The sequence below is a fragment of the Phalacrocorax aristotelis genome, chromosome W (genome assembly GCF_949628215.1).
Source record: "Phalacrocorax aristotelis chromosome W, bGulAri2.1, whole genome shotgun sequence".
NCBI lineage: Eukaryota > Metazoa > Chordata > Aves > Suliformes > Phalacrocoracidae > Phalacrocorax > Phalacrocorax aristotelis.
The window spans coordinates 20,617,255-20,643,096 of NC_134310.1; the positions used below are offsets into that span (position 1 = coordinate 20,617,255).

Genomic DNA, 25,842 nt, shown 5'->3' on the forward strand with positions numbered 1-25,842 from the left:
AGATCACGACCCTATAGAGTACATGGCACAGTCAAAACATGAGGTTTTAAAACCGCTTGTTTGTTTTCAGGACCTTCTACTATCAAGGAATGCATACTTTGCCAAGGTACTTGTGTTCCTCCAATTCCAGTAACAGCAGCAAACAGCTGTACTAATGGCCATTCCTGCGGCCAATCTGACCGTTGAATTATAGAAACATCTGCTCCAGTGTTCACTAGACCCGTGAACACCCGACTGTTTATTCTACAAGTCAGCAGCGGTTGTCCCGTGTTAATTTTCTGTGTCCAGAAAATGCGAGGCAAACCTGTGCTTCCAAACCCAGCGGATCCCCTTTTGCCAGCATGGGCAGGGTTTCCAGCTTGTATCCGTGTGTTGTGCAGCAGGAGCAATTGTGCAATTAGCTCCCCTGCAGGTATAGTGCAAGGTGGTGTAGATGTCCAGACCATAATTTTTATCTCTCCTGTATAGTCAGAATCTATGACCCCGGGCAAAACAAATAGGCCTACTCTGGAAGTAGAGGAACGACCAATCAATAAGGCACATAAACCCTTAGGTAAAGGACCATACACTCCTGTTGCCAATAAATGTACAGATTGATCTCAAATTACTGTGGATTGACTGGTGGCCAGGTCCAACCCGGCACTGCCTGCTGTGGCTGGTTTGAGAGACCCAACTATTGTAGATTGCTGGTGCTCATCTCGTTTATATGTGCCGGCCATGTCAAGGACTGCGCTAGTGGAAGCTGGGTCCTGTTGTGCATTCTCGGGGCGCCGGACCTCACGCCCCTCCTCCTGTTTCCCGATGCGCTTCCAGGGAGGGGATTGCCCTGTTTGTCAAACTTAGAATGACATTAATTAGCCCAATGGTATCCTTTTTGACAATGAGGGCATAGCTGAGTAGGTTGCTGTCCCTGCTTGCCTTGACCTCGTCCTCCTCTTTTTGCTTTCGGGCAATCCTTTACATGTCCCTCCTGACCACAGGAGAAACAGTTAGTAGCAGCTCTTGCGACCACCAACTGTTGAGCTAAGGCAGCAGCTAACGTATCTGCCTTATGTCACTCAGAACCTACATTTTGGCATGCTTTAATAAGATCGTTCAAGGTTTTTGCTCAATTGCGAATAGGATCAATAGCCCGTTTACAGTCGGTGTTCACATTCTCAATGGTGAGCTGAAACAATAAAAATTCTGCTGCTTCAGAAGACTCTATCTGTCTCTGTATAGCGGTCTGTAAACAATCTAGAAATTGTACATACGGTTCCTGACGAATGGCTGCAAATGATATTTCTGGTTTTCAAAAATCTGGCACCCATCAGAGTGCCCTCAAGGCTAACCCTGCCACTTGAGTAAAAAAGTTTCGTGGCATACCAGCTTGTGTTATCCCCATAGCATAATTCCCTTCCCCCATCAACTCGGTAACACTGATAGCGATTCCAGCTGATAAATTGTCCATTGCCTGGACCTGAACTAGCTCATGGTATTCAGAAACCCACACAGAATATTGTGCTGCAGACAAGATAAGGCGCAAAATGAATTTCCATTCCATGGATGTCATTACATCGGATTCTGCTATAGCTTGTAGCAAATTCATTGTAAACGATGCCTGTAAACCGTATTCCTTTACTGACTTATGCAGCTCCTTTATCAACTCATATGGTAAATGAGTATACTCCGGTGGCCTATGTGGTTGATATAACACAGGCATGGCTTGAAGGATTGATATATCCCCTCTTTTTAATGCTTCTGTCCAACACTCATCAAGCAGCCCACCCGGAGCTGTAGGCTGAACAGCTCCTTGCAATGTGAGCGGTGGTGCGAGTGGGGGTGTGTGGGGTGTGTCAAAGATAAACGTGAGAGAGTTTTTTGTCATTGTTGTTGCAAAATCTCGTCTGCCGTAGGGGCAGAAACAGCCATCACTTTTACAGGAGTGAGCGGGGAGGGGTACAAATCCGGCTCCTGTTCAGTATTAGCAGGACCGGGATCAAAAGGATCAATCGTCACTGGTCGTTTCAGCAAACAGGCTGAAGCTGCATATTTCCCATGCTGTTTTTATTAAACAAGATGTTGCTCTCCACATGGTACAATGGACTATTAAAAACTACACTGAGAGCAATGAGGGGGTGGAACATTTCAACACTGGGATGCACATTTAGCAAAAGCCACTTGGTTAGTCAACACGAGGGGATCTGCCAATGGAGCTGGCCCTGCCCAGTCAGAAATCCTACATACTGTGGAAGGGGATAGAGTCCCTGTAGTGCACATAAAAAAACTATGCTGGGGAAAACAATCTGGGTTCTTCCTGCCTCCAGCAAAGGCAAACCCATTCGTGGGATTGCTTTTGCTCGAGGACCTGGGTGCACTTGGTGGGTGATGCGGGAGGATGGAGAAATCCGATGTGTGCCTCAAGGGGATTTGATTTTGAGCGAAAACAGCCAATGAACTGAATGGCACAATGCGACCTGCTATATAATAGTGCGTCACCTCTGTGTTGTAACAATGATATCAGAGTACGAGCCTCCCAACCCATGGAAGATAGACTGTGAAAAAAGCAGTGCAGCAGTGATGGAACGATGACTGACTCGGTATGCAGCAACCCAACGCCACACATACCATCTCTCCCACCCTGAAAGACTGGTATGACAGATGGAGCCCAGAGTCATGGACTGGATGAACTCAATGGACATTTTTATGGACATTTTACAGGGAAGGTCCATAGACTAAGGGAATGATGTCTGTGTATTACGTTAAAGGATGGGAAGGGGAGGGGTGGTGGTTGGTAAGGTTGTATTGGATGGTATGGGACCTGGACATGGTGTAAATGGTATGGAATAAGGGGTGGAGAATGTGCTGGTTTTGACTGAGAAGGGGTTAATTCTCTTCACTGTAGTGCCTGTGGTAGTCAGGTACCTTTCCAGTTTCCCATGCTCTGCCATGTGGGAAGGAGGCTTGGAGGGGTGGTTCCACGGCCAGGGCAGCTGACCCCAACTGGCCAATGGGATGTTCATTCCATACCATGTGACGCCATGACCAGTATATTAACCGGGGCAGTTGGCGCGCGGGGGGGCGGCTGTGGCTCGGGGATTAGTGGCGTTGAGTAGATGGGCAGTGAGCGGCTTCGTCACATGCTGTTTGTTTCACTTGTTCATTCCCCCTTCCCCCCTGGCCCGGGATTCACACCTCTCATTGTTTTCCTTTCCGTTGCATTATTGATGCTGTTGTTATTGTTTTATTTTAATTATTAAACTGTTCTTTTCTCAACCCACAAGCTTTACCCTTCTGTTTCTCTTCCCCCATCCCGCCAGTGGGGGAGTGAGCGAGCTGTGTGGGGCTTGAGTTGCCGGCTAAACCACAACACTGGTATAGTGCTGTGCTTTGGACTTAGTATGAGAATAATGTTGATAACACACTTCTGTTTTAGTTGTTGCTAAGTAGTGCTTGTACTAGTCAAGGACTTGTCTAGCTTCCCATTCTCTGCCAGGGGCACAGGAAGCTGGGAGGGGAGCGGGCACAGCCAAGAGAGCTGATCCAAACTGGCCAAAGGTATATTCCATACCATATGATGTCATGCCTAGTATATTCACTGCGGGGAGTTGTCCAGGGGAAGCAGTGATCATGGCTCAGGGGCTGGTGGTGTCAGTCGGCTGGTGGTGAGCGGTTGCATCACTTGTATTTTTTTTTTCCCTGGGTTTCATTTCTCTCTTTCCAGTTATTTTCCTTTTCATTTTATTATTATTTATAATTATATTATAATTTCCAGTATTACTGTTACTGTTTTATTTTAATTATTAAACTGTTCTTATCTCAACCCATGAGTTTTCTTTCTATTTCTCTTCTGATTTTTTCCCCCATCCCACTGGGGTGGCAGGAGTGACCGAGCAGCTGTGTGGTGCTCAGTTGCTGACTGTGGCTAAACCATGACACTGGTACAGGGCTGTGTTTTGGATTTAGTGTGAGAATAATGTTGATAACACACTGATATTTTAGTTGTTGCTAAGTAGTGCTTGCACTAGTCAAGGACTGTTCAGCTTCTCATGTCCTGCCAGTGAGAAGCTGGGAGGAGGCACAGCCAGGACAGCTGACCCCAACTGGCCAAAGGGATATTCCATACCATGTGATATCATGCTCAGTACATAAACTGGGTGGGGTTGGCCGGGGGATGGCGACCATGGCTCGGGAACTGGCTGGGCACCGATCTGTGGGTGGTGAGCAATTGCACTGTCCATCACTTAATTTGTATATTCTTTTACCATTATCATTATTATTTTCCCTTCCTTTTCTGTCCTATTAAACCGTCTTTATCTCAACTCCTGAATTTTACTCCCCCCCCGGTTCTCTCCCCCAATCCACTCTGGGTGGGAGGTGGGAGTGAGGAAACAGCTGTGTGGTGTTTAGCTGCCTGCCGGGTTAAACCACAACAGTACTATATCCTCTACCTTTAAGACTCTATAGAGGTTTTCATTGTAACATTTTTAGACACACATGAAACAGCCACTCACCACCCACCAACCCAACACCACCAGTCACTGAGCCGCAACTGCCCCCATTAATATACTGGTCATGGCATCACATGGTATGGAATGAACATCCCATTGGCCAGTTGGGGTCAGCTGCCCCGGCCATGGCCCCGCCCCTCCCAGCCTCCTGCCCACCTGGCAGAGCATCGGAAGCTGGAAAGGTCCCTGACTACTACAGGCACTACAGTGAAGAGAATTAACTATCCCAGCCAAAACCAGCACATTCTCCACCCTTTATTCCATACCATTTACACCATGCCTAGGTCCCATACCATCCAATAGAACCTTACCAACCACCACCCCTCTCCTTCCCATCCTTTGACATAATAAACAGACATCATTCCCTTAGTTTATGGACCTTCCCTGTAAAATGTCCATAAAAGTGTCCATTGAGTTCATCCAGTCCATGACTCTGGGCTCCATCTGTCGTATTAGTCTTTCAGGGCGGGAGAGATGGTGTGTGTGTGGCATTGGGTTGCTGCATACCAAGTATTGTAATTATTAAACTGTTCTTATCTCAACCCACAAGTTTGGTTGGTTTTGTTTTTTGGTGGGATTTTTTTGTGTGCTTTTGCTCTTCTGATTCTCTCCCCCATCCCACGGGGGTGGGGGGAGTGAGCGAGCAGCTGCGTGGTGTTTATTTGCCGACTGAGGCTAAACCATGACAACAGGTGAAAAATCCTTTTCAAAATCTGCTTGCTTGCTTCATAACCACAGATTCTTTTGTAGGAAAAATATCTAACCATAGCACAGACAGTGACTGTAATGCTAGAAGATAACAAAGTGTTAGAGTACAGAGAAAAAGGGAGATTTTTGACTGAGACATCTTGCTTCTCCGATAGCACTCATTCACATTTGTAGGTACCTCTGCATGTTGACATTTGTCAATATATCGGGTAGAGTTGCAAATTTCTTCAAGTTTTATTTACTCAGAGCAGTTTTTTCTTTCCCCAGTAAGTTACATGAGTTTGTTTAGCAGCAAGGTCCAAGTCATCTACCGAAATTAGAGCTGCAAATGCAGCTGCTGACTGCTCTTGGCCTCTATTTAATAGTCAAACTCTCCTTATGAAAAATCCATTCTTTGAGTTCTGTGCCCAGTTCTTATTCTATTTTTATGCCCTTCTGGAGCTTTCTAGGAAATAATTTTGGTGATAGTTGGCCAAACATATTTACTGTTAATATTTATACTTAGAAATCTATTACCATTAGACCATTCGTATCTTTTTATTCCATCTGTTTTCAAGCTGCCAAACCTCAGTGTGGCAATTCACGACACGGACTCCGTATTCATGGACAAGCAAAGCCATTTATTAGCAAGAGATCAGCCTTAATATAGTCTGCTTCCTGAGCTAGTATTTTTCCCTTCTCTCCGCCTCTGAATATGTTCTATCACATTAGCTCCATATATGGTATAAACATAGATAAGTGCGCTCTCCTGCTTCGGTGCTCCAGCTGTGCCCCTGACCTTCTGTCCCACATATCAAGGTCTCAGTTCTGTGTTTTTGTGTGGGTTGTTTATCTATCCCACGGCTTGCATCCAACAAGGGCAATGAGATCTCCGGTGCTGTCACGGAAGGCCACATTCACTTACTCCACAATTCCCCCTTCTTTTTCAACTATCAATATGGTTTTCAGAGATTTATCTATTAAACATTGTAAGCATTGTAATAAGCATGGGATACAGATAACAATCCACAAAAAACATTCCAATGCAAAAGATTACATACTTCACAAGGTTTTTTTACCCATCTGCCCAGACGTAGCCTACTAATGAGTTGAGCAAACCAACTCCAATCATTATCTATTTGCAGTTTCTGCAGGGTTTTTTCCTCTGGCTGCTGAATACTTTTGTGAATAGATCCAGAATGAAAGAGTCTTGGTTTATGGCTTTCACCAGTGTTACCCAAACATTGTTAGATGATGGCAGCTTGGGTAACCCTGGCCAAGAACATACCCCGTTACCTGAACAGATTATAAATACAATCAACAAACAGAGCATCTTAATTTTCCTTCAGTAGGGTTTGGTTCTTCCAATGCGGAATTTTCTGTTGAGGGTTGATACCGATATGGCTGAACACAACGGGCTGGGATCCAGCGAGGTCCTGACCCTGTGGAGACACAAGCATAACCTCTCCCCCATGTTATTTGGGGGAAGGGATCCTCTATTATCCTGGATTCTAAATTTCGTATGAGGACCTGTGCCTTTCCTTCAATGTTCTGCCGGTCTGTTTGCAGAGAGAGACAGTGTCATCTAATGGGGGGACCTGTATTGGAAAAATTCAAAAAGTTAAGGACATACAGTGCTTTTGCTAAACGCTCTTGTGGAGTGAAGGTTCCAGCTCCCCCGCTTTGTTGTAACAACATGCGTTTTAAGGTGTTATGTGCTCGTTCAACGATGGCTTTCCCTGTGGGGGAGTGAGGAATACCTGTGATGTGTTTCACCCCCCAATCTTGAAAAAAGGTTAGTAGACAATGTGAGATATAGGCTGGGCCATTATCGGTCTTAATTATACGCGGGATACCTAAGGATGCAAAGGCACAGGTAAAGCGTTTGATCTAGCTGTCCAGGAAAGTGTACTAAAGCCGTTTGAAAGTCTAGAGAGGTTTGCATCAAATACTGTAACATATGTGACGACACTGGTACAATGATTCTGGCAATATCTTGTCCTGCTAATACTCTGAGTCATTGTCGTCCTTTTATAATTAGCAGGGCAAAGCTTTCAGGATGCGTCACGACGGTCTTATGTAACTGATTAGCAAGAAATATCAATTCGATTATCACTAAGGGGTCATTGTGTGCTACATCCCACAGATAAAGCAGTGCATATGGCTGGGTAGATGGATTCAAGATGACTAGTTGAAAGGGTAATTCAGGACAGGCGCGATCTGCTTGACGCGAAGCAATAGCGTCAGAAACCTTTTGTAAGTGCCACCGGCACTTCGGGGCTCAAAACACAAGGTGATAAAAGCTCAGGGTTGCCTTTCAATAGAGAAAATAAAGGGCTTAATTCATGATTCGTAATACCTAACAGAGGTCGAACCCAATTAATAGTACCTAAGAGTTTTTGTAAATCATGTAGTGTCTTGACATTAGTTTGGATTTTTACATGTTGTGGCCTGATTTTTTGTTCTGTTATTCTCCACCCTACATACTGCCATGGGCTCGCCTGTTGAATCTTCTCTGGTGCAATTTGCAGACCGGCCTGCTTTATTTGGTGGGATGCAAACGCTAAGGTCATTTGCATATATTCATCAGATTCTGCAGCTATAAGGATATCATCCATGTAGTGATAGATAAGTGCTTCAGCAAATTGCTCACGTACTGGGGATAGGGCTTTTGCTACAAACCATTGACATATCGTAGGGCTATTTTTCATGCCTTATAGCAACACTACCCAATGATAGTGTTTGTGGGGCTCGCTAATATTAATGGAAGGGACTGAAAACACAAATTTAGGGGCATTGTTAGGATGCAAAGGAACTGTAAAGAAACAGTTTTTAAATCAATAATAGTAAGATGCCAATTGCAGGGGATCATGGCAGGTGACGGCATGCCTGGTTGTAGCGCACCCATATCCTCCATTACAGCATTAATTTTCCTTAGGTCATGTAAGAGATGCCATTTACTATTTTTCTTCTGAATGACAAATACAGGTGAATTCCATGGACTAGTGGTAGGTACTATGTGTCCTAGTCATGGTTTAGCCCCAGTCAGCAACCAAGCACCACACAGCCGCTCGCTCAGTCCCCCCTGGTGGGACGGGGGGAGAGAATTGGAAGAGTAAAAGTGAGGCAACTCATGGTTTGAGATAAAGACAGTTTAATAGGTAAAGCAAAAGCTGCACGCAGAAGCAAAGCAAAACTACTTCCCATGGGCAGGCAGGTGTTCAGCCATCTCCAGGAAAGCAGGGCTCCATCACGCGTAACGGTTACTTGGGAAGACAAACGCCATTCTCCAAACGTCCCCCCCCTTCCTCTTTCTTCCCCAGCTTTATATACTGAGCATGATGTCATATGGTATTGAATATCCCTTTGGTCAGTTGGGGTCAGCTGTCCTGGCTGTGTCCCCTCCCAGCTTCTTGTGCACCCAGCAGAGTATGGGGAGCTGAAAAAGTCCTTGACCAGTGTAAGCACTACTTAGCAACAACTAAAACAGCTCCACATTATCACCACTGTTTCCAGCAAAAATCCAAAACATAGCCCCATACTAGCTACTATGAAGAAATTTAACTCTATCCCAGCTGAAATCAGGACAGTCCTGCACGTAATTGTTCGTCAACTAATTTGTGTAAATGGCACAATTTGACAACAGGCAGGGGCCACTGTTCCACCCATACCGGAGTTTGTGTTGTCCATGTCAATTTTAAGGTGACTTGCGCCGCAGTGTCCCTCAGAATAAATTTGACCCAATTTGCACCAGAGGCCAGGCTTTGGGCCACAGTTCTTTAGAGATGACGGTGACATCAGCACCAGTGTCAATAATACTGGCTAATCGGATAGATTTCTTGTCTTTTGTCGTCAGAGTACAGTGCAGCATGGGGTGCATGGCACGCACTGTTTGGGCCCACAAAATATGTGGGGCTCCTGTTGATCCAAAGCCTTGACACCCTCGCACTGTGTTAGTGGTTTGTGGGGGATGAGCATTAAAGTAGACTAACTGGGCTATTCATGAGCCTTGCACAATAGTGCAAGGTCAGGTAGGAGTCCAGGCCATAATTTTGATTTCACCAGAGTAATCTGAATCAATAACGCCGGGTAAAACAAATAGTCCTTGCAGGGTTGTAGACGAGCACCCCAATAGGAGAGCACTTCATTGTTGACCAAGGGGTCCAAAGACTCCAGTAGGGATTAAATGGACCGCAGATGTTTCTAAGGTTATTCATCTGGAGGCTACCAGGTCCACTCCGGCGCTCCCCCAGGTACTGGCGCGTAAGTGGGTAGCGCTTGTGGGGATGCTGGTCCCGGACCTACTTGTGTCTTTGCGCAGTGCCAGGGCACGCTCTGCGGTCAGTTTCCTGAGATTGGCTTCCCATCTTTATCATATTTAGACCAGCATTGATTCGTGTAATGCTGTCCCTTTCTACACCTCGGACACACGTTAGGAGATGGCATTCAATTTGTATTTGGAGAGTTTTTTCTTGAGGTGGCCAGACGCAAAACAATTCTGAGATCCTAATTTGACTGCTGCAAAAGCAGCTGCCATGGCTTCATATTTGTATTCTGTTGACCCAACTCTATTACATGCCTCAATCATTTTTATAAGGCTGGGATTTTGTAATGCATTTAGCACGTGGCGGCAATTGGCATTAGCATTTTCTACCACCAACTTCATCAAGAGGATGTCCCTGACTTCCTCATGCTGGATCTGTTTATTGAAACATTTGCAGAGGTGATCGATAAATGACATGTATGGTTCTTTAGCCCCCTGTTTGATTTCTGTAAATGATCATTGGGGCTTCCCTACATCTGGGATTGTTAAAAATGCTTTGTAGGCATCATCTTCAACATCGTTTAAAACGGGAAGGGGAACCTCCCAAACATGGTAATGAGGAGGTTACTACTCCCCTGTCCCCATGAGATGATTGAGGGTCATAACTCTAGCAGGATACCCTACTGGACAGCCCATATATTCTAATTGACGCTGTTCTAACACTTGCTTCCACGCAGCTTCCTATAACATGAATTGTGTGGGTGTCAGAAGCCGTTGTGCCAGTGTTTTACAACCATGGTGCACCAGGATAAAAGATTTCATGATTGACCCCAACATGTTCCTTGAATATGGGTATCCCAGTCCATATTCTATTACTCCTCGTCACATTTCCTTAATAATGGAAAAGTTAAGTCCTTCCCATCTCGGTTGTTGATTGGGATCATAGATGACAAGGGCTATGATGTTCGCAGCCAGCTCATGATCCCCAGCGGCTAATGCCTCTCTACAGATCGCTTGCCATTGATCATGTGGGTCAGGGGGGTACAAATCAGGTTCTTTCTCTGGGTCAATGGGTCCAGGATCAAATGGGTCATCAGGGTCATCATCACTGTTCAAGAACCCTAGGTAAACTTGAGTCTTACATCGGGTGCCTTTCCTTTTTTCTGGGACCTTGGATTTAGCTGGCATTGGGGGGGCAGTGGGTAGGGCGGTGTCAAGGGGAGCAGCAGACTCACACTCTCCAGCATCTCGGTAACTAGCTTCCTGCTTGTGCATAAGCTCTAATATTTGTCTCCAGGGAGTTAAGAGCTCTGCCGCAATTTTATCCGACCTTGTTGCTCTACCCCAGTCACGAGTGGTGTTCCCCAGGGCTCAGTGTTGGGGCCGGTCCTGTACAATATCTTCATTGATGATCTGGATGAGGGGATCGAGTGCACCCTCAGTAAGTTTGCAGATGACACCAAGCTGGGTGGAAGTGTCGATCTGCTGGAGGGCAGGAAGGCCCTACAGAGGGACCTGGACAGGCTGGATCATTGGGCCGGAGCCAACGGTATGAGATTCAGCAAGGCTAAGTGCCGGGTCCTGCACTTGGGTCACAACAACCCCATGCAATGCTACAGGCTTGGGGAGGAGTGGCTGGAGAGCTGCCTGAGGAAAAGGACCTGGGGGTGTTGGTTGACAGCCAGCCGAACATGAGCCGGCAGTGTGCTCAGGCGGCCAAGGCAGCCAATGGCATCCTGGCTTGTATCAGGAATAGTGTGGCCAGCAGGAGCAGGGAGGTGATAGTGCCCCTGTTCTCAGCACTGGTGAGGCTGCACCTCGAGTACTGTGTTCAGTTTTGGGCCCCTCACTACAAGAAGGACTTTGAGGTGCTGGAGTGTGTCCAGAGAAGGGCAACAAAGTTGGTGAAGGGTCTAGAGAACAAGTCTTATGAGGAGCGGCTGAGGGAAATGGGGTTGTTTAGTCTGGAGAAGAGGAGGCTGAGGGGAGACCTTATCACTCTCTACAACTACCTGAAAGGAGGTTGTAGCGAGGCGAGGGTCAGTCTCTTCTCCCTATTAACAAGCAATAGGACGAGAGGAAATGGCCTCAAGCTGCGCCGGGGAAGTTTAGGTTGGATATTAGGAAAAACTACTTCACCGAAAGGGTTGTCAGGCATTGGAACAGGCTGCCCAGGGAGGTGGTTGAGTCTCCATCCCTGGAGGTATTTAAAAGAAGGGTAGACGTGGTGCTTGAGGATATGGTTTAGTGGTGGACTTGGCAGTGATAGGTTAGCAGTTGGACTCGATGATCTTAAGGGTCTTTTCCAACCTTAACGATTCCATGATTCTATTAACTCCTGCTTCATCCCAAGTTTCCGAGTTAAAAATGTTAACTGCATTGACCCCCTCACAGTTTATCGACACCCACTTCAAAATTCTCTTTAATGACTGCGGGTCGATATCAGCCTTGTGCTTTCATAGGAGTCCCTCCATTAGGCTCAGTACTGCCTTCTCCTCAGACGATATATTACTCCCCATAGTTCCCCACAGCTCACCTCAGTCGATGAGGGATTGCAGCCGGCTCCTGCTTCCTTTCGGCAGTACTTCAGTCCTGTGGGGCTCGCCACTGGTTCACCTTCTTAGGTCGATTTGTCGCTTCTCACATGGGGCACCATTTGTGGCAATTCACAACATGGACTCCGTATTCATGGACAAGCAAAGCCATTTATTAGCAAGAGATCAGCCTTAATATAGTCTGCTTCCTGAGCTAGTATTTTTCCCTTCTCTCCGCCTCTGAATATGTTCTATTACATTAGTTCCATATATGGTATAAACATAGATAAGCACGCTCTCCTGCTTCGGTGCTCCAGCTGTGCCCCTGAACTCCTGTCCCGCATATCAAGGTTTCAGTTCTGTGTTTTTTTGGGTTGTTTATCTATCCCACGGCTTGCATCCAACAAGGGTGATGAGATCTCCGGTGCTGTCACAGGAGGCCACATTCACTTATTCCACACCTCAGAACTCCTCTAACTAGTCTTACTTCTTATCTCTAGCTTCTTGTCTATTCTGTCAGTGAAGTAGGAGACTTTTGTCACATCATTTGTCCTATTGAACTAAGCAGAATTTTTATCTATTATGGCATCTGATTCTAAATTTCTAGCTATGGCCAATAAAGGAATTTTGTAGCACTTGGGAGCATTTTCATTATTGTATGAGTATCCTGAGTCAAAGTGGTCCATATTTTTATGTGAGGCTTTTCTCCACAGATATTTATTACTCCAGAGTAAGGATGTGGTATTAACATGAAGCTATACATGTTACAATGTTTTGCTTTCCTGCTGCTAACTGTCCTATGTCTTGCCAAAATGAGAGTTTGTGTATGCCCTCAGTAACAGCCTTGTACCATGGAAGACTGAATGTTGAAACATAACACAGTATGAGTAAGGTAGTCTCTTTGAGTACTTTCAGAGATATTGAATGCTTTATCTCTGATTCTCAACTTTAATTAGAAGAGTAATATTTATTCTGTAATTAAGCTTCTTAAACAGAGCTATCTGGGCACCTTACAGCAGTAAAACCCTGAAGATTAGTACAACTACCTTCTTGCTAATAAACAGAAGTCAGTTGCCTTTCACCTAAGGTTATTAAAAAGGAGCAGGAGGAGAAAAAACACACCACCCACTTTGTTCTCTTACTGAATGAAACTATTATAATGTGGCAAAATCGCTTAGATTGCCTCAATCACTGATATACTGCTAGGTCTCTTAGCTTTAGGGCACCTTTTATAAAACATCCAGTGTTTAGGTCATTCAAACCATGATGCAGGAACACTGGTCATACTGTTCCTATGTATTGCTGCTGAATGAATAGCACTGCTTTCTACAGAACTTCTATACAAGTATTATCTTTCCCAGAATCTTTTTAACTGATGAGACCAGAAATTAAAGCGGTATGACTAAAAGTTATACTAAAGCATGCCTGTCCCTCAAGTTGTTTTCCAACATAATGCTTCTGGAAAACTTGTATCTATATGATTGACTACACAGTTCTGAAAAAAAACAAACCCTACTAATTCCATTCAGATATGTTTGGAAATAGGCATGTTCACTGGTATTGCTCCTTTAGGTTTTGAATTGTCATTTTGCTAGTATCTGCTAATGAACAAATCAATTTTATGTCAATTCCATCTTCAGAGTTTGTTGACTGCTAGTGCTGTAAAACCTTGAATTTGGCAGGTGGTATTCATAGGTTAAAATATTCAAACTCAGTAAATTGCACTAACAAACAATAGATGATTAAATATTGTGCTCAGCATGTCTCAGGGTCAAACCCTAATTAACAAAAGTCCAAGATTGATTCTTTTTCATACAAGTTTTCCAGAAATAATTTTTGCAACAGGATTCAACTGCAGATACACTCATGCTTCTCTGAAGAAGCTCACTTTACTTTTTGGAACTGTTGGATTGGAACTGGGCGGGTTCATCACCCAGTATGCAATGATCAATAATCACACACTCAGGAGAGACATTGCTAATTTATTTCAGGGTTGTGCAAGCCTGGGTGCTCGGTGGTTTTCCACAAATCAAGCACACTGAAGCCAGCTACCTAATTATATTTCTACAATAAGTCCATACATATTCTGCCTATAGAATACATATTCATTCTAAACAGTATTCCTGTGAATGGAGCTTTTTAACAGGCAAAATCATAATACTATATCCTGATTGACATTCTTGTAACAGTTAGAAAGTTATTAGTTATAGGCTCCAGTCCAATACAGGCCTCCATTTTTATGGGATATTGTTTTCATCCTACCGGTTTAGCTTCCTGCTTTAATTATATTTTTACCAGTTTGGCCGATTTGGCTCTTCCAGGTCTCTTGGTTGCCCATACAAAAGGGGTTACAGCATTTTCTATCTCTGAAAAGGGGTTACTTGGTCCCTCCTTCTCCTTGTCTTCCACTGTCTCAAGCAATTCCTGTAATATATGTATTTGTGCTTCCCAGGCATTATTTTGCGGGATATAGACTCTTATTTTATTTTTGTCAAAGCTTATCTGTGCCCCTAATTTATTTAACAAGTCCCTTCCCGTTAGAGGTATCAGGCATTCTGGCATGTATAAAAATTCATGTTCAAACATCTTGTTGCCAATTTTACATTTAGTCAGTTGGAAAAAGGGTCTAACCTCCTGCTTTCCCATTGCGCCAACCATGGCCATATAATATTTACTCATGGGTGCCTTGCAACTATTCAATACAGAGTAGGTTGCTCCTGTGTCAACTAGAAATTTCTTTTTGTCTTCTAGCTTTTAATTTTACTTTTTCACTTTCTTTCTTTTCAACTTCCTATTATTACAGACTTTATATGCAATTTCAATTAACTGAGATATGGTCATTCCCAACATTCCATATACTTTGGGTAATTTCCTCCTAATATCAGGTGCCAACTGTCCTACAAACAAGGTGGTAAAAGTCATTTTATTTGCCTCATCTTCCAGTTTTAAACATCTTTTTCCTAAGCTACAAGCAGAACACCACCACGAAGGCTTTTTTTTTCATGTCATCCATCATCATTAGTACATTCAAATCAGATATCATCGATTTACATTTCTTCCTTGTTTCATGATAATTTCTTAAAGTAAAGAAATCCATATATGGGATTTCATCCCATTTATCCTGCCTGTTGCAAAACAACATACGTTGTAAGACTGTATTTTAATTCAAAGACCCCATTTCTGGACATTTTTCCTCATCCTCCAATTTATACTTTGGCCACCATTGAGCACAATATTCTTTTAATTTCCTTTTTGTTAGAGGATCCCCACCATATTTATTCTAATGTTTCAAGATGCATCCTAATGGGGAGCAAGGGGAAACCTCCGCAGATTGTCCTGCTCCCATAATGTTATCCAAAAAGAACATTTTTACCAACCACACTTTCACACACTCCAGTTGTCACCATCCATACACAAAGTTTACAAAACACTTTTACTGTTTTACCTTTACCTATTGCTTCATGCACTCCAGTCATCGCTATCCAGAAACGCACAAGACTTAAACATTTATCTTTACCTATTGCTTCATGCAATGTCTCTTTGTCATGTGTTGCACCTTTGAGTCGCTTACTCACTCTAGATGGGGAGATTACTCATGGAGTCCTCTGAACAACAGGTCAGTGAGCGCTTGGAGTCCAAAGAGCAGCTTTTCCCCACCGACAACCGGCAAGATGATCTGGGCAAGGCTTCACAGCTGTCCCATCTGGGTCACCAAAATTTGGTGTCTGAAAAGCAGATTTGTCCATACATATTCTGCCTAATACATATTCATTCTAATCTACATAGGTTGCATAATGGCATTAAGTCACTCTTCTTGGCTCTGCTTCAGATTCTTCTGTGCATGCCTCCCTCTCTTTGGGGGTCCTTGGTGGTCTTTAGAGATGAAATACCCTAACACTTTTTATCCATATATGGTCACGTGTTACACAAGGACAATTTAAGGCTATTTTCTCTTGCCAACTCTCCTTAATTGGTCACAGAAATTTTCTCACAGAAGTTTTACCACTTTTGGTAGCGATGTCTTTCCATGCTTTATTATCCTTACCATTAAAGTATTTTCCAGTGCCTGACCTAAACCTCCCTTGCTGCAGTGCAAACCAATCACTTCTCCCATCACCACATCCTCTTTGCAGTAACTGTCTACATATGGGTTCCATTTTCCCCTCAATCAGCTCTAGAAGATATAATTCCCAGTTCTTTCCCAGTACTCTAGTCTCATAGGAAACACTTCCAAAATCTCTGCTTGTTCTTGATGTTCTCCTTTAGATTCTCTTCCAGTCACCCTTCATTTAGAGAAGCACATAAAGGCAGCAAGTCTCAAGAGTGATGTATTACTACTGCTAAAAAGAAGAAACGAAGGGTTTTAAAGGTTAAGGGAAAAGCAATGCAAAATATTAAAAAAAATATTACATGCAATGACAGAAGAAGTGTGCTGGTTTTGGCTGAGAAGGGGTTAATTCTCCTCACTGTGGGGGTCAGCTACCTTTCCAGCTTCCCGCGCTCTGCCGCGTGGCGTGGCAGGGGGGGGCTGGGAGGGGCAGGGCCATGGTGGGGGCGGCTGACCCCGACTGGCCAATGGCAGGTTCATTCCATACCATGTGACACCATGACCAGTATATTGAGGGGGGGCAGTGGCAGCGCGCGGGCGGCGCGGCGTCGGGTCGGCGGGCGGCGAGCGGCTGCGGCGCGTGCGGTTTGTTCCGGCGGTTCGTTCCCCCTCTCCCCTCCCCTCCCTTCCCCCCTCCCCCGGGGCTTTGCGCCTCTCGTTGTTCTCCTTCACATTGCATTTCTACTGTTGTTTCTTTTAATTTTCATTATTAAACTGTTCTTATCCCAACCCACGAGCGTTACCCTTCTGATTCTCTCCCCCATCTACCGGTGGGGGAGTGAGCGAGCGACTGTGTGGGGCTGAGCTGCCGCTAAACCACGACAGTCTTTTTGGCGCCCAACGTGGGGCACGAGGGTTGGAGATAACAACAGCTGCTGGTCACAGCACCATGTTGTCCTTTTTGCAGTGGGTGTTAAAAATCGGTGTTGGTTGTTTGAGTCTGCTGTGTTCTGCTGTGATTAGTAATGTTTTGCCTACGAGATTTGTTATACAAACACTCGTTTTCAGCTTTACCTGGTATTTGGGGTTTTTGCTGAAACCGTTACTGTACTTCGGATACCACCTTGTTGAGGCAATTAGCAATTATACCTCCTCCTCTGAGAGATTTTATATGGAGGAAATACAGAATAATACCTTTGCAACTTTGTTCTATGATGTCTGTGCCTTTGTTACAACAACGTTTTTGTATCTTGAACATCCTTGGGTGGTTAAGGTGCAGTCATTGTTAGTTTTTGGGCATGTTGTTTTGGTTTTGACTAAGCAACTTAAGAATATCACCCAGAAATCTGCCCCGAGGCTTGATAGTTACGAGTGGCAGGGCATGTGGGATAGCATGGGCAAATACCTAGGGCAGTGGGCACCCCCAGTGTTTTGGAGTTTCACCCCCGAGCAAGTGCAGAATCCTAAAAAACTAGTAGAATATTTGGAGAAAGTATGTTGTTACGCTGGGAACTCCAGAGAGACACAGATAACTGCAACGTGCTGGGGTCTGGCCCATGCATACCGAGCCCTGCTCAACAGTATTCAGTGCCCCCAGGGGGAAGAGAATGTCTCTGGATTGAAATGCAAAGTGACTGGCACTGTAGACAATCCAGCCCTGACAACAGGCACTGCAGCCACTCAAACCCCCACAACAAGTACCGGAGCTAGCTCAGAAAATAAACCCGTACCAGTATCAGTTGCCCCCATACATAAGACGAAATATTGGAAGCGGACATCAACCCGTTTAGAACGGGATGATGAAGAACCAGGGCCATCGCGGGGAGAGGAGGGAGAAGTAATAAATGAAATAGAGACCACCCGATCTCTGTCCTTAAGCGAGTTGCGAGATATGCGAAAAGATTATAGCCGTCGTTCAGGTGAGCACATTGTCACCTGGCTGCTCCGATGCTGGGATAATGGGGCCAGTAGCCTGGAACTAGAGGGAAAAGAAGCCAAACAATTGGGATCCCTTTCTGGGGAAGGGGGCGTTGACAAAGCAATTGGAAAAAAACCACAAGCCCTCAGCCTCTGGAGGCGACTCCTGTCTGGAGTGAAGGAAAGGTATCCCTTTAAAGAAGATGTTACATATCGCCCAGGAAAATGGACAACTATGGAGAAAGGCATCCAGTATCTCAGGGAATTAGCTGTGTTTGAGGTGATTTATGGTGACCTGGATGATCAACGGTCATCCAAAGATCCAGATGAAGCCGAGTGCACACGACCCATGTGGCGGAAGTTTGTACGGAGCGCACCATCTTCGCATGCAAACTCATTGGCAGTGATGTCCTGGAAAGATGACGAGACACCAACGGTGGCAGAGGTGATAGATAGACTCCGGGATTATGACACAAATATCTCTTCCTCGCTTGTCTCTGCTGTGGAGAAACTATCCCAAGAGGTCCAGCAACTCAAAGAAGATCTGTCCTACTCCCCACCTCGACAGAGCAGTGTCTCAGCTGTTAGGAATAAGCGTCCTTTGGCTCAAAGAAGGGGATACACACCACGGGCCACTCTATGGTTCTACCTGCGTGACCACGGAGAGGACATGATGAGGTGGGATGGCAAGCCTACTTCGACCCTACAGGCACGAGTACATGAACTGCAAGGAAGAACAGTCACTCAGGGAGGCTCTTCCAGGAAAGCTGCTGCTCCAGTTTCCAGCGAGCAAGTCCCCAGACAGAGGAGTAGAAGCGCAGATTTTATTTCTAAGTGTAATAGAGGGACTCCTGATTCACATTTACAGGAAGTGAGTTGTGACTGCCATGATCAGGACTAGAGGGGCCCTGCCTCCAGCCGGGTGGAGGAAAGGGATAACCGGGCTTACTGGACTGTGTGGATCCGATGGCCTGGCACGTCCGACCCACAGGAGTATAAAGCTTTAGTGGACACCGGCGCACAGTGCACCTTAATGCCATCAAACTATATAGGGGCAGAACCCATCAGCATTGCTGGAGTGACAGGGGGATCCCAAGAGCTAACTGTATTGGAGGCCGAAGTGAGCCTAACTGGCAATGAGTGGCAGAAGCACCCCATTGTGACTGGCCCAGAGGCTCCGTGCATCCTTGGTATAGACTACCTCAGGAGAGGGTATTTCAAGGACCCAAAAGGTTACAAGTGGGCTTTTGGTGTAGCTGCCTTGGAGACGGAGGAAACTGAACAGCTGTCTACCTTGCCCGGTCTCTCAAAGGACCCTTCTGTGGTGGGGTTGCTGAAGGTCAAAGAACAACAGGTGCCAATCGCCACCACAACAGTGCACCGGCGGCAATATCGCACCAACAGAGACTCTCTGATCCCCATCCATAAACTCATTCACCAACTGAGGAGCCAAGGAGTCATCAGTAAGACCCACTCACCCTTTAACAGTCCCATATGGCCAGTCCGGAAGTCTAATGGAGAGTGGAGACTAACAGTAGACTATCGTGGCCTGAATGAAGTCACTCCACCGTTGAGTGCTGCTGTGCCAGACATGCTAGAACTTCAATACGAACTGGAGTCAAAGGCGGCCAAGTGGTATGCCACAATTGATATTGCTAATGCATTCTTCTCAATCCCTCTGGCAGCAGAGTGCAGGCCACAGTTTGCTTTCACATGGAGGGGCGTCCAGTACACCTGGAATCGACTGCCCCAGGGGTGGAAACACAGTCCTACCATTTGCCATGGACTGATTCAGACTGTACTGGAACAGGGAGAAGCTCCAGAACACCTTCAATACATTGATGACATCATTGTGTGGGGCAGCACAGCAGAAGAAGTTTTTGAGAAAGGTGAGAAAATAGTCCAAATCCTTCTGAAAGCTGGTTTTGCCATAAAACAAAGTAAGGTGAAGGGACCTGCACGAGAAATCCAGTTCTTAGGAATTAAATGGCAAGACGGTCGTCGTCAGATTCCAATGGATGTGATCAACAAAATAGCAGCCATGTCTCCACCAACTAGCAAAAAGGAAACACAAGCTTTCTTGGGCGTTGTGGGTTTTTGGAGAATGCATATTCCAAATTACAGTCTGATCGTGAGCCCTCTCTATCAAGTGACCCGGAAAAAGAATGATTTCAAATGGGGCCCTGAGCAACGACAAGCCTTTGAACAGATTAAACGAGAAATAGTCCATGCAGTAGCTCTTGGGCCAGTCCGGGCAGGACAAGAAGTAAAAAATGTGCTCTACACTGCAGCCGGGGAGAATGGCCCTACCTGGAGTCTCTGGCAGAAAGCACCTGGGGAGACCCGGGGTCGACCCCTAGGGTTTTGGAGTCGGGGATACAGAGGGTCTGAAGCCCGTTATACTCCAACTGAAAAAGAGATATTGGCAGCATATGAAGGGGTTCGAGCTGCTTCAGAAGTGGTTGGTACTGAAGCACAGTTGCTCCTGGCACCCCGACTGCCAGTGCTGGGCTGGATGTTCAAAGGAAACATCCCCTCTACACACCATGCAACTGATGCTACGTGGAGTAAATGGGTTGCACTGATCACCCAGCGGGCTCGAGTAGGAAACCCCAGTCGCCCAGGAATCTTGGAAGTGATTATGGACTGGCCAGAAGGCAAAGATTTTGGATTATCACCAGAGGAGGAGGTGACACGTGCTGAAGAAGCCCCACTGTATAACAAACTGCCAGAAGATGAGAAGCAGTATGCCCTGTTCACTGATGGGTCCTGTCGCCTTGTGGGAAAGCACCGGAGATGGAAGGCTGCTGTATGGAGTCCTACACGACAAGTAGCAGAAACTGCTGAAGGAGAAGGTGAATCGAGCCAGTTTGCAGAGGTAAAGGCCATCCAGCTGGCCTTAGACATCGCTGAACGGGAAAAGTGGCCAGTGCTCTATCTCTATACTGACTCCTGGATGGTGGCAAATGCCCTGTGGGGCTGGCTGCAGCAATGGAAGCAAAGCAACTGGCAGCGCAGAGGCAAACCCATCTGGGCTGCCACATTGTGGCAAGATATTGCTGCCCGGGTAGAGAAACTGGTTGTAAAGGTACGGCATGTGGATGCTCACGTCCCCAAGAGTCGGGCCACTGAAGAACATCGAAACAACCAGCAGGTAGATCGGGCTGCCAAGATTGAAGTGGCTGAGGTGGATCTGGACTGGCAGCATAAGGGTGAACTATTTCTAGCTCGGTGGGCCCATGACACCTCAGGCCATCAAGGGAGAGATGCAACATACAGGTGGGCTCGTGATCGAGGGGTGGACTTGACCATGGGTATTATTGCACAGGTTATCCACGAATGTGACACATGCGCTGCAATCAAGCAAGCGAAGCGGGTAAAGCCTCTGTGGTATGGGGGACGATGGCTGAAATATAAATATGGGGAGGCCTGGCAAATTGACTATATCACACTCCCACAGACCCGCCAAGGCAAGCGCCATGTGCTTACAATGGTAGAAACAACGACTGGCTGGCTGGAAACATATCCTGTCCCCCACGCCACTGCCCGGAACACTATCCTGGGTCTTGAGAAACAAGTCCTGTGGCGACATGGCACCCCAGAGAGGATTGAGTCAGACAATGGGACTCATTTCCGAAATAGCCTCATAGACACCTGGGCCAAAGAGCACGGCATTGAGTGGGTGTATCACATCCCCTATCACGCACCAGCCTCTGGGAAAATTGAAAGGTACAATGGACTGTTAAAAACCACACTGAGAGCAATGGGGGGTGGGACATTCAAGCACTGGGATACACATTTAGCAAAAGCCACGTGGTTAGTCAACACGAGGGGATCTGCCAACCGAGCTGGCCCTGCCCAGTCAGAAATCCTACATACTGTGGAAGGGGATAGAGTCCCTGTAGTGCACACAAAAAGTATGCTGGGCAAAACAGTCTGGGTTCTTCCTGCCTCTGGCAAAGGCAAACCCATTCGTGGGATTGTTTTTGCTCGAGGACCTGGGTGCACTTGGTGGGTGATGCGGGAGGATGGAGAAATCCGATGTGTGCCTCAAGGGGATTTGATTTTGGGTGAAAACAGTCAATGAACTGAATGGCACAATGTGAACTGCTATATAATATTGTGTGTCACCTCTGTGTTGTATCAATGATATCAGAGTACGAGCCTCCCAACCCATGGAAGATCAACTATGAAACAAGCCGTGCAGCAGTGATGGAACGATGACTGACTCGGTATGCAGCAACCCAACGCCACACACCATCTCTCCCACCCGGAAAGACTGATACAACAGATGGAGCCCAGAGTCATGGACTGCGTGAACTCAATGGACATTTTAATGGACATTTTACAGGGAAGATCCATGAACTAAGGGAATGATGTCTGTGTATTATGTTAAAGGATGGGAAGGGGAGGGGTGGTGGTTGGTACGGTTGTATTGCATCATATGGGACCTGGGCATGGTGTAAGTGGTATGGAATAAGGGGTGGAGAATGTGCTGGTTTTGGCTGAGAAGGGGTTAATTCTCCTCACTGTGGGGGTCAGCTACCTTTCCAGCTTCCCGCGCTCTGCCGCGTGGCGTGGCAGGGGGGGCTGGGAGGGGCAGGGCCATGGTGGGGGCGGCTGACCCCGACTGGCCAATGGCAGGTTCATTCCATACCATGTGACACCATGACCAGTATATTGAGGGGGGGCAGTGGCAGCGCGCGGGCGGCGCGGCGTCGGGTCGGCGGGCGGCGAGCGGCTGCGGCGCGTGCGGTTTGTTCCGGCGGTTCGTTCCCCCTCTCCCCTCCCCTCCCTTCCCCCCTCCCCCGGGGCTTTGCGCCTCTCGTTGTTCTCCTTCACATTGCATTTCTACTGTTGTTTCTTTTAATTTTCATTATTAAACTGTTCTTATCCCAACCCACGAGCGTTACCCTTCTGATTCTCTCCCCCATCTACCGGTGGGGGAGTGAGCGAGCGACTGTGTGGGGCTGAGCTGCCGCTAAACCACGACAAGAAGAAAGATGAAATCTGAGTTTCTTGCATCACCTTTGTTACATTATTGAGAGGTGCCACCTCTGTTCACCCTGTAGTTCCCACTGTCAGAAGGGCATCCTGTGATCAGCAGAAAGTTGCCAGCAATGGCTGTAACTATAAGGAAAACAGTCAGAATACTGACTAGCAGGAAGGGCCAAGCCCTTCTTCTACTCCTTAGATATTAAAATGCTAAAATTAGCAAATGTCTTAATGATTCAAACAAAACAAATTCATTTATACTTATCTAAATTAAATTTAATCTGCTATACAGCTGTATTTGACATTGATTCCCAAAGTAAAGTGATAAGGGTCAAAGAAAGCAAGGTTTTTGTAGACTAGACACATGAGGAAAATTAATTATCCGTTGACAAGAACTACCTGCTTTTGGGCAGGACAGGGGGAACACCTTATCAACACTCTCTGACACTGACTGGATCTTGTAACAGAGCCTGTTTGCAACAGGCCTTAATCCGTTACAAAAATCAAAGCTGCAATCGCCCCCCCCTCCCCCCAGTTTACTACTTCTTATCTAAAGAAATAGTAAATCTAGGCCAGCTACTTACTAATATCCTTACAAATACACATTCCTGTTTGTTTTTGAATCCTCACTTACTCCTTCTTTCCTCTTACCTGCTTTTGCAATTCTTTTTATTACACTGTGGTTTGTTTTTTTTTTTTAATCATCTCACTGGATATTGTGTTTCTATACCTTAAGCCATATATAACAAATTCTACCCAAAGATTTGGCACCCCCCCTTTCTATCTGGCCTGATGGTCTCAACTACACTTTAAAAATGACTATTCTTGTGTGCCTCAGCACAAAATACAGCAATAACTCCATTTTGGCTGACAGCTAGAGGCTGTGCATTCACACCTGCTCCTCTATCCACAGCAGAGAAGACTCCTTCATATGAAGTGGTTCAAACCCTCATCTCACCTGCCACAGGAAAGCCCTAATGACCAGGCAACAGACCCACCTAGGTGGAAGACCCAGTCTCCTTCTCTGCCAATCCCCATGTAATAAACGGGATCTAGGGGACCTCTGGTTGAACCTAGCCAGTTTACCCCACTTCAAAACACCAGCTAAATGCCCAGATGACTGCAGCTACTTGTTCTCTCTATGGTCTTGCTTTCTCTGGAGCATGTTTCAGTTTTTAAAAGTTAGGGGTTCAGCATTTATCTTCACAGGCCTTTGTGATTTCCCTTTTGAAGCAGTTAAGTCTTTTCCCACATTATGCAAGGAAACTGGACACCCAGGATGAACCTGTCATGTACCACAGAGCCCACAGGCAGCTGCTCATGGCCTCCTCAGCATTCACCTACTCCACCAGAGCACCCACACCTTTGCACTGACAAAAGTAAAACTGGCACATAGGAGCAGCAGGAAACTTCCACAGCTACTCAGCTTTCTCTACTTCAGGCAGAAGCTCTGGAATAAGTAACACCCCAAATGCAGCACAGGAACAGCAACTAGAGGTCAACCCTCACGGGTAGCCTAGCCACTCCTATCAGAGCAAGTGAACGATAACAGCCTACCACACACCCACAAGAAACCAAAGAAAACATCCCAACACCCCTCACCCACACCACCACAGTTTCTTTGCTCTCTGCTGGGCGCATACGCCTTTAAGAGTGTCTTCCTAGCGCCCCACGCGTGCGATCAGCTGATAGTGACGTTGAACGGGGTGAAGCTGGATAGTAGTTTTCGTTGATGGTGAGCGCTTGAGTGTTGTGGGTGCCAGTCTGCGGGTTAGCTGTTCTTTCCTTTTTCCCCCCTCCTTTCCCCATGTAGGGCTGCTGTGGTACGGGCAACAGCAGCAATGTGCGGCTCTGACAGTGTCGAGCCTCCCCTAGCCCTTGCGGCGGCTGAGCTCCCTGTGCCGCTGAGCCCACCGGGACGGTGGTAGGAAGCGCTGCTCCCCCTCACGGAAGAGTGCCCGGTGGCCTGGCGCTGCTGTCAGCCGGGCGCGCGCCCGCGACCCCGGAGACTTCCTCGGTAGCGCGGCGCTCGGCGCCATCCGGTACATGGATTACCTGGTAAGTCCCCCGGCGGGAGCGGGATATCTCTTCTCCGTCGCTGGCCCTTCAGACATCTTACCGAACGTGCCTCAGTTGAGGTGGCGTCTCTGGCGGGGGAAGGGGGTGCGGCCAGGGGCCCTGGGCGGGTACTGCGCCCGGAGGGGCGGCCGTGCTGCCTTCCCCCGGCCCGTGGGGCTGTTAAACGGCAGTAAACTCTCTCGGTTCTGCTGAAGCATACGGTAGCCCCGCTATTTGGCTGCTATTAGATTGCTAAGGCTGTGATCTGGGTCGCTGTTTTTTTCCTAAATGCATGAGTGTAGGATGTGCTTGAATGAACTAAATTGTCATCTTGGGGAGGATAAGCCCTGTGCCCAGGCAGCCTGGTTTTCAGGTGTAATGTTTATTGTTCTTTAATGACTATTGGCTTTATTCATATGTGAGAGATGGTATTGCAGGTGTGCGTTTTAGGCTGGGGTTGTAGTTGGTGTTCAGAGTCACTGATGTATGTTCAACAAGTAAGCTCTGTGACACAGCTAGGTAGTAAGCTGATGACTTTATTTTAGTAAAGTGCCTGCTTACCTGGTCTTTTCAGTAAAACAGCAGGAGAGTGTAATGCATACGTCCCATGATTCAGGTTTTGTTGCTTTGAGCACCAGCCTATAAACTGTGCCCCCTCTGTTGTGAAGAGTCAGCTAGGATAATTAGTAGATCTCTTCTGGCCATCCCTGTTTGCTATTGATGTCTGGTGGGACCAGTCAGGAAGTATTTGGAATCAGAAACTTGACTCAGCCTTTGTGTTGTCTTGACATGATATGTGCATGGGTGTAGGTTTTTAAGAGAGGTTCATCAACCAGTCAACAAAATATC

The 25,842-nt window shown here is 46.4% G+C and overlaps 2 long non-coding RNA genes across 2 annotated transcripts in view; both read right to left on the reverse strand.

Annotated features, from left to right (window-relative positions):
- LOC142049655 (uncharacterized) overlaps positions 1-25,842 on the reverse strand; it is a 923,484-nt gene that overhangs the window by 302,459 nt on the left and 595,183 nt on the right. The window lies entirely within an intron of this gene.
- LOC142049652 (uncharacterized) lies at positions 5,940-25,080 on the reverse strand. The gene is made up of 4 exons (XR_012657810.1): positions 24,991-25,080; positions 22,969-23,070; positions 11,978-16,315; positions 5,940-6,619 (listed from the first exon to the last, which is right to left on the reverse strand). It is a non-coding gene; the product is annotated as an uncharacterized LOC142049652 (long non-coding RNA).